This window comes from Dipodomys ordii, unplaced genomic scaffold (genome assembly GCF_000151885.1).
Source record: "Dipodomys ordii isolate 6190 unplaced genomic scaffold, Dord_2.0 Scaffold27, whole genome shotgun sequence".
NCBI classification, from domain to species: Eukaryota; Metazoa; Chordata; class Mammalia; order Rodentia; family Heteromyidae; genus Dipodomys; species Dipodomys ordii.
In genome coordinates this window covers 4,072,669-4,089,581 of record NW_012267243.1, presented here as the reverse complement: position 1 = coordinate 4,089,581, position 16,913 = coordinate 4,072,669, and the positions used below count along the sequence as shown (strand labels likewise).

Here is a 16,913-nt window from a genome sequence, read left to right as displayed (position 1 = left end):
AAGTTGCCTATGAATAAAGACTTAGGAGAAGCTAGAGATTAAGCAGCTGCATATCTGGGGAGGAAACAGCAAGTGTGAGGTCTCTGGGGAAGGAACGTGTCTAGGAGAGGACAAAGAAGAGCTGGAAGGGTAGCGTGTGAATAGAATTTATGGACAAGGAAGCTCAGCTCAGGTAGAGTGCTATAGGAATGATAGGACAGACCTGTGGACGGATCCAAAGGAGGAAACGGCATGGTTTAGCTTACCTTTTGCTATCTTGAGAAGAGACTGCAAGGATGAGAATTGTGGACATTCTGGAAGCTACTGCAGTCATCTAAGTGGGAGGTGATAGGGACTTGGACCAGAGACAGCAGTGAGAGAGGTGAGGAGAAGGAAAAGGAAGAGAGGAGCTGGAGGAAAAGCTCATAGGTTTCTTGAAAGCCCAGAAGTGGGAAGAGACAAAGGGACAGGAGCTGAAAGTGACTTAAAAATGTTTGACTTGAGCAACTTGTAGGATGGCATTCCTGCCAGTTTCAGATATGTCAAGTTTGATATGGCTAATAGTCATTCACAAAAGATACTTACTGGGCTGCTGGATCTGTAACTCTAGAGTTCAGTGGAGAGGTTTCTTTGTGGATGAATGAAATGTCTGTTTAGCCAGCCATCACCTAATTTTGTTGTCATTACAGCAGATAGCTTTTTTGTTTGTGTACATGTGTGCACTGGTACTGTGTCTTAAACTGAAGGCCTTGGGCTCTCATGTGGCCTGCATGCTCACAGCTGGTGCTCTACCACTTTAGCCATGCCTCCAACCAGCATCTTGCTGGTTAATTGATTTTGGAGTGAATTTTCTGCCTGGGCTGGCTTTGAACAATGATCCTCTAATCTCTTCTTCCTGAGAAGCTAGGGTTACAAGCATGAACAATTGGCTTATCTAGATGGTTTTTGAAGCCATGAAAATTAGATATGAGTGAATCTGGTAATCTTGAGTCCACTATACTTCCACCTATACTTCAGATAATATTAATTAGTTTCAGTGCCAGTAACCCAAGCCAGCTATTTAGTGTAAGTGGGAGTTACCTGGACAGATGAGTCTGAGAAGAAGGGAAACAGACAGGCATGAAGCAGCCCTCACTGCTGAAACACGGCCTTGTGTGTGGAGTCAGCTGTATCATCATGTTTTCTATGAAGAGGAGGACATATCTGATTACTATTATAGATATGGAGGTGAACTCATCTGGATAGTATTTCACTGGGCTGACACTTTGATCCACATGTTGAAACATAAGCAGATGTATGCAGCTGATTTCATTTCTCAGTTTTCTTAGAATTCATTCTTCTCAAGGTGAAACTTGGAGGCAGAAGTGATAAATGGGGCAGAGCTAATAGATAAAATCATGCTTAGGACCGGTCAACCCTCAGGTGCCCAGAAAATCCTGACTTTCCCACCATGTCAGAGGTATTTTTCCCCAAGGGGTCCAGAATTGATTGTGCCATATTCATAGAACTACAGTAGGCACTCAGGGTGTAAAGACTTGAGGAGTCCCTTAAGGGATTTATCTGATGGACTTATATGAATACTCAAATAATAATGCAAAGTGCTAGAAAGCAGATATGATATAGTCATTATGTGTCATGAGGCATTCAGAATAGAGACTCTTGAGTGCCATTAAATCAAACAAAGCTAGGACTTAGGCTGTTGAGAAATGGGAGGACTTAAAGAAAAAGGGAGTGAGCTTCCTTGCATGATTGTACAGGTTGATCACATTGTACAGGTTGATCATTATAAGCATAACTTTAAACTGTGTCATTCATGTCTCAATCTTTGGGCACCACTAGTGACCCCCAAGCAGAGAGATGATTTAGGAGGGAAAATCTGCGTGGAGAAAACATGGAGGTATAATTATACACAGAATATTTATTTGTTTGATACTAGTCAAATGTCTACCTACTAATCCAACAACCATTGGATTGCTGAGGAAGCCACAATAAGTAGAGTGGGAAATGTATGTAGGAAAGCAGTGTGTGTGTGTGTGTGTGTGTGTGTGTGTGTGTGTGTGTGCTTTCCTTATTATGGGTGGCCTTGGATGTCAAGTTGAGGGCTTAGAACTTTGCTCTGTGGGCAGCTGCTAGCTATAGAGTTTTGGATGGTAAATTGAATGCATTAAAATAATTTCTGGAGAGAGTTCTTGGCAGCAGTGTGCAGAACGATTTAGGTTATAGAGTACCTTTGGGGGGGAGTAAGTGAGGGAAGACCCAAGACCAGGAGAAGTGTTTGGAGTATGACAACACGGCAGGATGGGATGACAGAAAAGCAGGGAACCATTTCCAAGCACAGCCACTCAGAGCTGACAGTACCTATCGTCAGATGATGCTTACCACAGCCACAGTTCGCTACAACTTGCAGAGGAGAGGCAACGTGAACACATAGATTTCTTTCTGGCTCTCTTTCCCTAAGTTGGCTGAAGTCTAACTGTGAATGTAAAATGTATGTCCACATTGCAAGTCAGCCTACTAATCAGTGAGGAAAGAACTTAAGCCAAAAAGAGGCACAAAGAAATATGGTAAGTAGACTTAATTACCAGAACAACTCACATTGATGGAGTCCTTGATGGCTTACTGCATATTGTTGTTTGTTTTCCACTACACCCCTATAGAATTGGTAGTATTATCATCACATAAAGAAGCCAAGGTGTGGAAGGGCCAAAGGACCTGTTGTATGACTCAGGTTGGAAACAGCAGGGCATGGTTCGAGCGTTTGATGGCAGACAGTTCCCATACTGCCTTGTATGGCATTTTCTATGTCTCCTCTGTGACCATGGAGATCCTGCAGTATGCATAGATAGGATAGTGTAGGTAGATAGGTGTCTGATGGACGGAGGCTTTTTCTAACCCTGACCGTTGCCTGATTCCTTGCCCCTGTGAGACCTAAGCTTTGCTACAAACCTAGGTAGGAAGAACCGACTCAGGACAAGGTGTGTCCATGGTGCAGTGGGGCGTGTCCAGCCTATATAAGTCCCTTTCAAGCTGAGGCATCAAGCACAGGGCTTCTCTCAGAGCCAGAATTCCCTGTTGCTGTATCAGAAAGAGCAGAGCCCACCACTACCTGCTCCTAGATGAGTTGGGTCTACACAACCTCCACCAGTTTCCCTTGGCACTGGTCTTTCAAGGATGCCAAATGGGCTGGAGTGTAGGAAATACTGGTATGACTAAGGTTAGATTGTCCATTTTCTTGCTCTAAGAGTCTTCCATGGGTGCATAGAACGCTGAGAAAGCCAGCTCTTGGCTAAGCCAAGGTCTGATTTGTGTCAGCGAACCTGAGTCTTTTCAGGATTGAATCTTCCCAAAATGTGAAAGCGATGGTAGAGTAGCTGGTGGTGATATTAATGTGCTTGAGCTTTCATGACAAGACACACGGCTGGAACCCATAGTCACCCATTCTGGAAGCTAGAAGTCCTATGTCAAAATGTCATAACCTTTTTCTGAGGTCTTTGTCCTTGGCTTACAGATGGCTGCCTTCTCGCAATGCCATTGCAATGTCTTTCCTTTGTGTCTGTACATCCTTCATGTCCAAATTTCCTCTTACCATTCAGATCCAGATACCTCCTCTACTGGCCTCATTTAACTTAACCACCTCTTTAAAGGGCTTGTCTCCATATAGTGTCACTGGCTGATATAATGGGGATTAAGACTGACAAAATTTTTAGTGGAGTCCACCATTAAACCCTTAAGTGGGGAAACTTCCTACTCCATGCTTCATTTTCCTGTTGTCTCTTATCTTCCACTCTTCCCCCTCACCTCAAAACACTTCCCCTTTGCTAGGAATCAACTTGGGTCTGGATCAAGAGGACAGAAGGCTGCCATCTGAGGTGGGTGCTTATGAAAATTTTGATGTCCCTCTTGCAATTAGGAGCTTTTTCTAGGCATCTTCCAGTAGCAACCAGCCAGCCCTCTCACAATTGGGACTTCTTAGGAGGCAGGGAATCTTCCAAAAGTTTCCTCTTGAATTAAATACTACAGCTAGGATACAATAACTACCAGCCACCATCTTCTGTGGTAAAAAAAAAAATATCCATTGCTCATTCGGTAAACATTCCCTCACACTATTCCCACTTCAGGGTTCAAAAAGCCTAGCTTTTTTTTGGACCAAGTTAGCCTTAGCTTGCAGTGATGTTTCCCTTTTCAAAAAAACGTCTGTATCACTTGACATTCGTGTTAACTAACTGATGTATATAATATTGTGTACACATCAGCCAAATAAAATGGGTTCCTCCAGGAGGAGGTTAGTAGAGCATAAGCACAGATTCAGTTCTCATATTTGCTGAATGACTAGATGGTTGATTGGAAGCATGTATTATTTTGGGGAAGGGTGTCCATAAATATAGACATTCCTGTTTCATCAAAGACTTGTATAGAGTTTTGTGGACTATATATTAAAAATATCCAAATGTAATGGAAAAAATCAGCTGTGGATATGTGACATAAAACAGAGCCCAGTAGACCCCGGTAAGAGACTTCATCTTCCTGGCCTGTTCTGGTGCACTTTGGCTTTTGAGGAGTAAGCTCCTCTCAGGATCTTTCACTATCTGCAAAATGAGAGGATGGAGATGATGGTCTTGAGCAGGCATCTGAAACCATGTCTGAACACCTCAAGAGTATTTGGAATACTTAGGCCTATCAACCAATGCACAGAAGAGAAGGCATACCTTCTCTGAGGATGTTCTCTGAGGTCATTCTGAGTGATAAAGTTCTATGAAGTTATGATTCACAGAAAGCCCTTCAGAAACTTGTAGAGCACCATAGTCATCACCAAGAACATTTGCTTGCAAACTATTGTTCATTAGTAGGAGTGCTCATTAGCAGAGATTTCTGGTCAACCAAATGCTGGGTGAGTGCATAGTATGAGACTTGTTCTAAATTCAAGAAAACACACCCTGGGCGTAGGACTTCTATACATAAATTCGTTTAATTGCATTGACGTAAAATGTGGCAATTAAGATGTGGCAATCTCTAAGAGATGTTTGTGGGTAATTTTTATTTTGCTGTTTATGCTTTTCTGTACTTCTCAAATGTTCATGTATTCTTTTTATAATTAGAAGAAACAAGTCCTGTGATAAAGAATCATAAACACCCTGCCAGGGATAAAGGGAAAAATTAAAAACTCTCTCAGTTGACTTCAATAGACATTTATCCCTATCATTCAGCAAGTGTTTAGCACTTACCAGGTCCCAGATATGGAAGTTATTGGTGACTATATTCAAGATGGAAAACTATTCACAGGACAAGATGTTTCACAGAAGAGAAAGCTGAAACTTCCAGGCCTAGAAGGAAGAATTAGCAAATGATAGACTCCAGAAGGTAGAGCACCTCAGGTAAAGGAAATGGAACATGTCTCATCAAGGGACTGTGGAGGGTTAGGTTAAGATGTCTGAGAGGGATCCTAATTGAGTGAGGTAGATAATGCCCAGTAGACAGACCAGGTCCAGATAACTAGGCTCATGGCCTTTCCAAACTGGGCTAAGTAAAGCCACTACAGAGACTAGAATATGAGCAGAGAAGTCCTGGGAAGGTTGAAAAGATTGGCTGCAGGGCTGTTGGAAAGACTCATCAGATCAACACAATAGTTTAGGGTGTGAAAATCCTGTTTATGAGTTTTAGAACTTTGGGGGAAAAAAGGCCTTTCAAAATGGTGGATACCTCTGTGAGTGTCAGACTTTCCCACTATATTCTTAGTTATTACGAATCAGGAAGAGTAAAGTCTTTAGTTGTGTCACTAACATGCTTTTCCTGTGGGTGAGGCTAAAGGTTGCTAAACTTCTTGGAATTGTGATACAGTATGTTCATAACTTTAGAGTCACGTCTCCACTGACATTTGCTTTCTCTGTCTAATCTTCTCCCACCTCATGTCATATTTTTTTAAAAAGAAATCAAGAATCTATTGGAGTTGTCATGAAATGCTGAAATGGGCTGTGTATCCTTCAGGTAACTTGTGGATGTCAGTAACTTTTGAACCTTGTCCTATATGAAACCCTTAGCTGGCCTGGGCCACATGTCTGTGTCCAGTTAGCAATGATTGACAGTCTCAGGAACTTTCCATTGTCTTCGATTCATCAGCAAATCCTGGGGCACACAAAAATTCACTTGGGGAGAATTCAAGGCCATGTGGGAGAGTAAATGCTCATAGAGCATACAGAGTGTGGATACTGACTCCACTTGTAGACAAGAACAATCCAATTCACATTCTTCTATTGAAAACAAACTAAATCCTCTCTCCTGAGAGCTCATTGCCCATGGCCTTGCCTTATAATCTTATCAACTAAACACGTGTTGCATTCACAAAATGTGAGCTCCAAGGTGAAAGCTGTCACAAGAATCATTTTTTTATCATAGAAAAATCTTTTAGGTAGAGTGTTGATATCAAGGTTAACTAAAAGAAAATTGGCTATAGTTAGTGCTAAGTGACAGTGATCATTCCAAAACTCATCCAGAGTCTGATAAATGAATATTTAAAATGTCTTGGATCAGAAACTATTTGTGCTAGAATGAAATATGGTAGATGGAGAATGGTAGCCCAGCAACTCTGAAGTAAGTGTAGGCGGGCCTTTCTTTATGAACCAGGCATGTTCTTGAAATCTTGTGTGTCAGTCAGCTTTTTGTAAATGGAATCCTTTCTTTTTTTCCTTCATTAACTTACCCTGTAATTTCAGCAATGCTTAACATTCATTCCTGATTGATCTTGAGTTGGCAGTTCGCTGCTAATAGTCAACTTTGGATTTGAGTGTTTCTTTCTCAATTTTCTTGCTTTTTTTCCTCTTCACTTTCAACAATGGCTAAAAAAGCAAATACTATGTGCCAGGCACTATAATAGGTATTGGGAATATAAATGAGATTGTCAAGTAAATAATCACCATAGCAAACACAAGTACAAATTCTTCCATACTTCTAGACACATGGCATGTGTTGCTTGAGTGGAGTAATGAAGGACTTGGGGAAGTAAGGAGGAAGCTACTTGGAGGATGCTCTTCCAAACACCAGCAGCATCAGGGCTGGTTGGCCAGATGGACTTTGGTGCTGGGCTAAGAAGTCAATTGATGGTCTATGCTTAGCTTGCTTTCTGCATGGAGGAAGGAATTGCTTGTAACTTTTCTTTCCCTACTGGGTGAGGGAGCCCTTATCTCATTATTGTTTTACTGTCAAATATACTTGTGGTGTTTTTGTCAAATGAATTTTTTATTTCAATCTATAAACTCAGTCTATAAGGTCAAGATATTAGTATCTGTAAATCAGGATACACTCAAGATGAAGAGGTGAAAAAAACCATGAAAATTTTCCTTTTCAGTGGGAGCTGTTAATATTTGACTCAGCTATTTTAAGAAATGATTATGTAGAAATTACAATTCTTTGTGATAAAGGACACATGTCAAAGGTAATTGACAGGCTGAGAAAAATGACACTTAAAATTCTACTGTAAATAATATATAATGATTTGTACAAATTTACAAGGAAAAGACCACCCACCACATGATAAAATGGGCAAAAGGCTGAATCATTCAAAGCAAACAAAATGATGTTCAGAAAAATGCAGATCAGAACCATCCGTAGGATCTAGTTTTCATCCATCAGATTAGCCAGCCAGTCTGTATTGGGCAATCCACGAAGTACATAACCTTTGCTACACTGTGGGTCCTTAAAAGTTCCAGTCTTCCTGATTGGATTATAAGCTGCCTGAGGTCATGGCTGTCCTCTGATCTTGTGCTCAGCTAGCATGGCACTCTTGGTACAGGGTTGCTCAGTAAGCAGATAGGTGCCTGGACTATTACAGCGTTCTGTGGGGGTGCTTTGGGTTATATTCGCAGCTGAAGGGACCTTGGTCTCCAAATGGCTGGTAGTGGAGTGGACCACCCACTGCCCTTCAGTTGATGTTGCTCTGTAGTATGACACAAGCCCTGGAGCAACTGAAGGGTTGCTTGGAAAGAAGGAATTTGATCCTCTGCTTCCAGGGACTGAACTGACATGCGTGGATTTGATTACTTACAAGCTGAAAGCAGAGTCCTAAAGGACTTGCAGTTGGACCACTTTTATAACTAACAAAACTTTGGGCCCTAACAGAGACACACAGCGTTAGCTAGGGTCTTTCGAAAGCTTCACAGCTCAGGAAGTCAGACTGACCTCAGGTTTCAAGTGGATTTCAAGACTGCACTATAATTCAGATTTTCAGAGGATTTCAGAGTATATGCATAAAATTCAGGAGAGAATGTAGACAGCTACAACTCTCAGTGTGAGTCCTAAAGAAATTGCTGACGTTCATCCAGGTGCACCAGCCAAGGACTTTAGACTGATCCAGATTCACCTTGAACAGAATGTACTGGTGCCATATTGGTAACTGCACATTCTTTCTGAGATGTCTTTTCACAACTTCTCTGCACCCTGTAGCCTACGCATTGGCACGTTGGAGGGATAGCAAGTGTGGGTAGCTAACCCGGTTCTTTGCACTGAAAGCAGCGTTTGTGTATTTCCTCTTTTCTATTATGCCTGAATTGCCAGAGAAGCCCATTCTAAATGGCATACTGCAATCTAAGAATACAGGTTTGGCAATAAGGGAGTTAGCTTCTATTCCAAGTACTGTTACTGGCTTTCTTTGTTACCTTAGTGGGGGGAGGATGGGTAGAGAAAGAGAATCCTAAAGGAATTGGCTGTCCCCCAAGGAGTTTATACATCCCTCACAATGGTGCTGGGTTCTCTGATGAGCAACACCTGTCTTTACAGATGTGAGCTTTGTTTGAAATTTAATTGTATGATAACTAGTAACAGTAGCTCATATACAACCTACTTCCTCATATGGTTTTACATAGCCCCCCTCCCCCCCCCTTTTTTTTTACCAAGTTAGGCAATCAGAGATTTCATTTAGAAAGATCCCTATTGCTGTGGCTCTGTGTGTTCCAGGTATGAGCCATGTGTGTCAACATTGTGGAAATGAAATTTTTTTATCCCCTGGACCCATGCAGATTGATTTGATTCTGAAATGAATAGAAATATACCCTGCACCAGTCAAATATGTTTCCAGAGCATCTGCTGTCTACAGGGTTCTTGGAGGAAGCATAAAGACATTCAAGGCATAGTCCCCTGGCTAAGAATGTATAGTCCGGCCAACAATTCTGCAGCTTCTGGGAGTTATACATGCAATATCGTAGTCTTCTGAGTTTGGAAACTATTATCATTACCATTTTCAATTACCCTGTATCAAATAACCTCTAAGATAGAGGAAATATCTTAGACTGGGATCCTTGGAATTCAGCTTGACATCATTGAATGGCTACAGGATGGTTATTGAGTGTACTTTGGGAAGATGTAGTGGAGGACCCAGGAAAGGTGGTTTTGAACAGGGGAGAGGTGATGTGGTCTATCACAGTCAAGTGCACCCCTGCAGAGGGGTCTCAGACAGAGGCAAGCAGTTTCTAAGTGTGCAGCTGGGAGATGAATGCGCTTGCCCTAATAGGGCGCTGTGATGTCTGCTCATGTACTGCCATTCATTCTCATCACTGAAGCTCACACTAACTAGATACAAAAACATTTCTGCACACAGTTCCTGGGCCCAGTGCTTTAGGTGAATTGTTTCTAATCCAGGCATTTTAGAGATGAGGCAATTAGGAGGTAGAGAAGTGAAGTAATTTGAGTAAGATTGCACAGCTATTACACGCTAGACTGAGGATTGGGCGAGTGGTTAATGATCAGAGTATACCTCTTACTTAATCTCCACGGGACTGTTTTTGTGATAGAGATCATCATTCCCATTATATAAATAGTGAAACTGAAATGCCAAAGATTAGACGCCTTTCCCCTTGTTGCAAAACTAATTAGGGGTGAGCAGGGTTTTCCTTTGGGACTTTGGCATCTCACAGAGATAATCTGTCCAGTAAGTGACACCTAGTTCTGGCTGGAGAAGAATCTCGGTCCTTGAGTAATTTCTAGCTATCAGTTCTCTCTCCTTCCCATTATAATGAGTAGAATTACATTCTCCATTGTGCATAGATGTGTATTCCTTAGAAGTCAGGCAGACATAGATCTGGATCCAGCTCTTCATTTTAGCACTTGCACACTTTTTGTCTTCTCTCAGTTCAGTCTCCTTATCTGTGAAATGGAAGTAATGATGTCTTCATTGGGCCCATATGAAGATGAAAAGAAATTAGGTGTGAGGTGGCACTGTAGCTCAAGCTTGTTTTCCTAGCTTCTTAGAAGGCAGAGATTGGGAGAACACAGTTTGAGGTCAGCCCAAGCAAAAGTCCACCGGATTCTATCACAACCAGTGGCTGGGCACAGTGGAACCAATTATTTAGCTATAGAGGAAGCACAAAGGCTAGGCACAGTGCCATGTGCTGTGATTTCCAGTGACACAGGGAAGAATAGGAATTGGATCCCAGGCATAAAGCAAGACTCTATCTTGAAAAAAAGGGAGCTAGAGGCATGGCTCAAGTGGTAGGTGCTGAGTACAATCTCCAGTGCTGCATCCTTCCCCCCTCCCGCCCCCCCCCACAAAAAAAAGAAATCAGGTATGAGAAATCTTTCTCTAGACTTTCTCCTCACCCTCTGCCACCCAATAGAGATCAAGGATGCACAAGGCTCTTTGGAGGGTAGATTCTCTGGTTTATTGATTCTATTTTTCTTCATTTTCTTTCATGTCTCAGGAGAAAAAAGTGAGACAAAGTTCTATGTAGTGCTCAGAATTCTAACACTAGCCTGTGAGTCTAATCACAACACAGTTCTTGGAAACAAACAGAGCAACCACAATTAGGTCTTACCTTTAATGTCTAATTGGCTGCCAACTTTGGCTAAGGTTTGCCTATTATATCTGCAAAGCAGTGAGTGTTTTACACACACTCTGTGTGCATTTTCCATGCCTCTACATCCCTGTCCTCAGCTCCAGCTTATCTATTTAGACATGTGCTATCCAGGTGATAGCCTGGAAGCTTCGGTCATTTCCAGCAAGGTGGTGATGACCTTGTGAGCCATCTGTCTCTCAGTGTGCATAGAGGTAGGAGCCTCTGTTTTCCCATTCGTCTTTGACCTTGAATCTTGAACTGAGTTCTTCTCCCCTGGAGTAACCGTTTCCCAGTCTCTAGATCTTACCAACCTCCATCTACTTCTAACCTTGAAGATCGGATGGGCTATTTCCTTTTAAGCCAATCATGCTTCCTGTAGAAAATTCCCAGAGCAGCCATGCCATCTGAGCTGGACTGTGTGATTGTGGAACTGAGCACACACCTTGATGCCTCTATACTTCTCTCAGCCAGGTGTGTTTTCAGTGCTGTCCAGCTGAACAGCTAGCTCTCTACTACCCTCAAGTTAACAGCCTTTCTTGGAATACAGCCAGGGATCAATGCCTACATGGGAAGATCCACCCTTAAGGCTTCCCCTCACAGTTTCCCAACTCCTTGAGACTTCCATCTCCTGTAGGGCTTGAGCCCCAGCATAACTGCCTGGAGAAGGGTGGTGGAGGGGCTGCACCTGTTGCTATGGTAGCACCCACTAAGATCATGAACCCCTTTCTTTCACAGGAGATTGCAAGATGAATCAATCTCCTCCTCACCCACTCTTCCTCTCCTTCTTCTTCATTTCCCCCCACAGCCTTCTGTCATCTCTCCTCCTCCCTATCCAACCCCAAGCATTCTCCTTTCTCAGATCTTTCTTTGGGTGTCTCTCTATTCTCCTTCTCATTCTCTGTCTCCTCTCCCCTCCCACTTTGGACACAACCACATAGCCTCACAATGGATGGTACACATGGAAGACTTATTTCTTCCCTGGATCAGGAGTTCCAAACTTTAGCAGGCTTCTCTTGAATGGCTTTGTCCATTTGTGCTGCTGGAACACAACACCCAAGGCTGAGTAATTTATAGACAACAAATTTATTTACCGTAGTTCTAGACAAAGGCTTATGGGAAGAGTCTAGTCTCTTCTCCTGAGATGTCGCCTTTATTACTATCTTTTTTTTTTTTTTGGCCAGTCCTGGGGCTTGAAATCAGGGCCTAGGCACTGTCCCTGAGCTTCTTTTGCTCAAGGCTAGCACTCTACCACTTGAGCCACAGCACCTTTTCTGGATTTTTGTTTTTATGTGGTACTGAGGAATCGAAGCCAGAGCTTCATGCATGCTAGGCAAGCACTCTACCATGAAGCTACCCAGCCCCTATCACTGTACTTTTAAAGAAGAGGAGAGTCCTGTATCCTCACATGGAAGAAAATAGGGCAAAAATGGACAGATACCTTCCGTGAAGCCCTTTTATGACAGGATCAGTCCATTCATGAGAAGTCTGCCCTTAGGACTCACATGCTCCCCAAAGCCCACCTCTCAAAACAATTATAGTGCATTTAGGGGGGCATAGGCCATGCAGGCCTATTAAAATGCAGACTGTTGAGCATCAGTAAGACTCTGATCTACAGGCTGTACTGGAATCCAGAATGTGCTTTTCCCACAAGGTCCCAGGTGATGCTCATGCTGCAGGTGCAGGAGTCACATCCTGAGAACCTCTGCTCCCAGCTGTGTTTGCCGAATTGAATAAGTGGTGGCTAGAACTATGCCTTTACATTCTAATTCAAAATGATTGGATTCACCATTCATCTATCAGGTGCTTATTGAGCACCTCTTCGGTGCCAAGCACTATTTGCTATCCAATGAAACATAAAACCCAACAGGTTACAGATTTGTGTAGAGAAAACAGACAGTTAATAAACATTACACACTGCGATAAATATTATAATAACCTACCAATAATAAAAGAGGCTTAGGAACAGGCAAGCAGTCTCTTTGCTTATGGCAAGTAAAGTATTTAGGTAAGATGAATATAATTAGTGGTGATTCATTTATTCGCACTTTTCTTTGCCAAGGGTGACTATTGGGAACTGAGCTTAATTTATTTAACTAATAATATTAAATCCAAGTGTTTGTGGAGCACTTAGCATGTTTTAGATACTCTACCAAGAAGAGAGTGTTGGTTAAGAGTGCAAAGGTTGGGAGGTGGGGCTGAAGTAGAAGTACAAGGCCCTGAGTTGAAACCCCTGTACTCCTGGAGGGGTGAGAGGGGGGAGTCAGACAATGTGAGTTACAGTTCTGACCTGTTCATGTCCACGAAGCTTCTGGAAGGCTATTCAGCAACCCCCCGGCCTCAGTTGACTCAGTTGCCAAAAAGATGGCAACACAATTGTGTAATCTGTAGAGTAGTAGATGTAACCCCTCTGTACAGTATTTTCACAATTAAAAAAAATCTGTAATTGCTCCCAAAAAATGTTGATTATTAATTCCAATCTATTTTTATTCTGATGCTAGCTATTAGCTAACTAATCTAGAGAGAAAGGTATCATCCAAACTAAGTCTCTAGAATTTAATTGAAAAGAGGAGGCAACAGACTTGGCGTGATTGGGGGTTTACAGGATGTCTGAGTTAGACCTGTAAAGCCCCTGGAGTCCCAGTCGGAGGAAGCTGCCCTTTAAGGGGTAATTTATATCCCAACCTCAGGGCCCTGAGTTAGGATTTAGTAGTAATAAATAACAAATAAGAACAAAATGGTTGAGATTTTGGTAGTAAATAATTTGGGGAGTGTGATTATAATTATCAGTGTATACCCAACAGAGAAAGGATAGTGCCTCAGCCACAGATCAGTGGATCAAGCTTAACCTCACTCAGCCATTCAGAGAACCAGACTTGGCTTCCCCGCCATGTTTTCGGCCTCATCTTCAGGTCCAAGTGCCATGGAGCTGGTGCTGTCGTTGTTGACTTGGTGTTTCCTAATGGTGTCTGATCTATCGACTAGAGAGGCTGTGCTTTCTGCTGCTCCTTCAAGGGGCTGCCCACTCCGCTCGTTGATACCCCTGCTCCATCCAGGAGAGCCGTGTGTTATCCTGAAACTAGAGCAAGTTCCTGGTGCACTTTAGGAAACCCAGTCACTGTTTCTGTTAGGCCCAGTCTTTTCTGTTTCTGATTAGCTTCACATGCAGTTGTGATTGTAGCTATATGAGCAGGCTGAGTTTGCCAGTCTTGCTTTAATCATTTCCAGAGCTCTTTTGAGATAAGAGATAGGGCCTTTCTCTTTGGGAGGATTAGGAGTTGTTCTTTGTGGCAAGATATACCTGGGAAGGGCTTATTAAATGATAATCTCTGATAAATCTCCTCTAATCAGCTGCCAACTCTGCCCTTTTAGTCATTTAATTAACTCTGAGAAATCTTGCTCATCACCTTTTCTTTCTTTCTTTTCTCCTCCCATCTACTTGCCTCAGATTTAATCAGAGCCTTACATTCAGTTTATTAACTTATTTCTTCTGCTTAGCATCGACAGGCAGTGGAGCTGGGTTCTTAGACAATAACATAGACAAGTCAACCTGGTCCTTGTTCTTGGGGAGGTCTGGCTTGTAGAAGAGAACCATAGACCCACTTGAGGTGATTACAGTGTAGATTTAGGATGCATGGTGGGATTAAGTTTATGGAGGCAAGATGTGATGGCCTCTACAAAGGCTGCCCAATGAAGGTCCCATTCAATGAGGGTTTGGGCTAAGAATTTTCAAGTAGAAAAGGTAATGAAGGTGTGTTAGTGGAGACAGGAGAGAACATGGTGTAGGAAGGAATTACAAGAAGCTGATTGTACTCACATGTCAGTGTTTAGCAGGCTTCTTGAGAGACAAGCTACATAGGTTAGGCTGGATGTAGCCATGATAGGGGATTTGGCCAGGGCAGCATTGTAGAGCCAGGCTCAAAATGAAAACTCTTCTCTGCTTTCAAGAGATTTCTTACTGATGTATCTTATCCCACTCATCAAGATCTCCCTGGAAACAGAATGATTAATCTACCACCAGTTATCAGACATCCAGGACAGAGAAGAAGCCATCAGATATCAAGAGGATACTTACAAAGAGAGGACTGACTGGACCCTGCTGGATCCACTAGCCAACAGTTTCTATGCATTCTTGTGCTACCCATCAGTTGACCCAAGTACATTCCACTGAGCAAGCAGAAAATGTCCTCCAAGGATTGGTATACACAAAAAGAAATTCTTACCAGTATTCCTAGATCAGGGAAACTGATTATTATTTTATATAAATACTTGTTATGCCGAAACTAATGGAATTCTTGAGCAGGAATGTTTATCTTGGTGGTGTGGGGTGAGGAGAAAGAAGCAAGATAAATTTCTAGGAGGGCAACAACAAAGTGAAGAAAAGAGTTACAAAAAGAAGAGGCCTGGAAAGTGGTAGATTGGAACCCATAAGTTAGAGTCTGTGAAAGAGAAGAGAAGCCAAGTGAAATGGGTGGAGACTAAGTAGAAAGAGATCCACTTAGAGATATCCATCTTGTTTTGTGCTGGTAATGGGCTTGAACACAGGGCCTGGGTGCTGTCCTGAGCTCTTTTGTTCAAGGCTAGCATTCTACCACTGGAGCCACAGCTCCACTTCTGGCTTTTTAAAAACTGATTAATTGGAGATAAGAGTCTCATGAACTTTTCCTGCCTGTGCTGGCTTTGAACCATGATCCTTAGTCTCCTGAGTAGCTAGACTTATAGGCATGAGCCATCAGTGCCTAGTCTTCTCTTAGATATTTTAAATCATCTACTGAAGGGAGGAATTCCTCCTCATGCTTGCCAGATGGTCATCTGGCAAAAGGGCTTGTGTTAATAACAGTTATGTGACACTGAGGAAGTGGACAAGGCTGTTCACAAGTAGAAGTGACCAGCTTGATTGCCCCTAAGCTCTGCCAGGGGCCATGAGAAGCAAGTGAGTAATTCTTTGTATCCCAGTAGGTAGTGGAAAACTGATATAGTAGGACTGTCTTAGAGAATCTCACCCATGTCCTCTCCTACATCAGGTGATAAATAGGCAGGTCAGATTCTGAGCATTTATCTATTACCATGTTTGCACCAATGAAATCTACTGATTTCATCTCTTTCAGAAATACTGTTTTGGGTTCTGGGGAAACAAAGACTTAAGCACCATGCATCTTTGCCTTCAATCTGTTCTTACTGAGGAGGAGTGCTTCCTGGAGCCACAAAATAAATGGAACTGACTATCCTGAGGCTTCTTCAGGAAACCAACTGGGCTAACCAGCCTTACGTAGTAGTGGATGCACAATCATTAATTAAAACAGAGATGTTGAATGGCAAATTAATTTACCTTCTGCTCAGAATCTGTTGAGGAAGGAAGAACGAAAGCCAAGAAAAATGATTATCGGAAGCTTTTTTTTTCCTTGAGTGTCTGCTCTCATATGTTGTGCTGAATATTTGACTTAGCTAAGTGTGCTTGTTGTATGTCAACAGAGATGCCATTTTACAGGTGATGTATTTATTTCCAGTGAAAGACTCTCATATAATCCTGTGAAGCAGAAGAATGTCAGAAGATTTATAATCTCCTATTACTCAACAACATTATTGAAAATCTCCTGTTTGTAGAGTAATATCCTAGGCATTGGTAGAGAGCGCACAGAAATAGAAGATGCAATTCTGTCTTCGAGAAACATTTTAGCCCTAATGGGAAAGGAGGACCAAGATGTAAATGAGACAGAACCTATATAAAGTAGGTCTGTAAATAAGTGGGAATAAATGCCTAAGTGCAGAACTTAATGTACTCTTTTCTATTATAGGCATTTGTACTCATGACTTAGCTTCCTTATATATACCGAAGCCCTTGAGGACTGTTTTCTTTCCTCATTGATCTTGTGTAGAGCACACATTCAGAAGTGTTGAATGAATGTGGGCTACTCTGAGGAATGCCTGATTGTCAAGGGAAGTCTGCAAAGCTGGGGAGGAGAGTGATGTGCTGGGGAAAGCCTCACAGAGGCTGAGTAAGGTTTTCAACTACTTGGGAAGAGACCAGGAGCAAAGGAATTGAAGAGGGAAGAAAGAAGACTGAGCTCTTGGGGAGCTATCGTTCAGTAACAACAGTCATTGTTTTTGCTTTCCTTGCTG

At 42.3% G+C, this 16,913-nt stretch overlaps 1 protein-coding gene across 4 annotated transcripts in view; it reads left to right on the top strand.

Moving 5' to 3' along the window:
* The window catches only part of Cacna1e (calcium channel, voltage-dependent, R type, alpha 1E subunit), a 305,919-nt gene that overhangs the window by 137,739 nt on the left and 151,267 nt on the right, over nt 1-16,913 (top strand). The window lies entirely within an intron of this gene.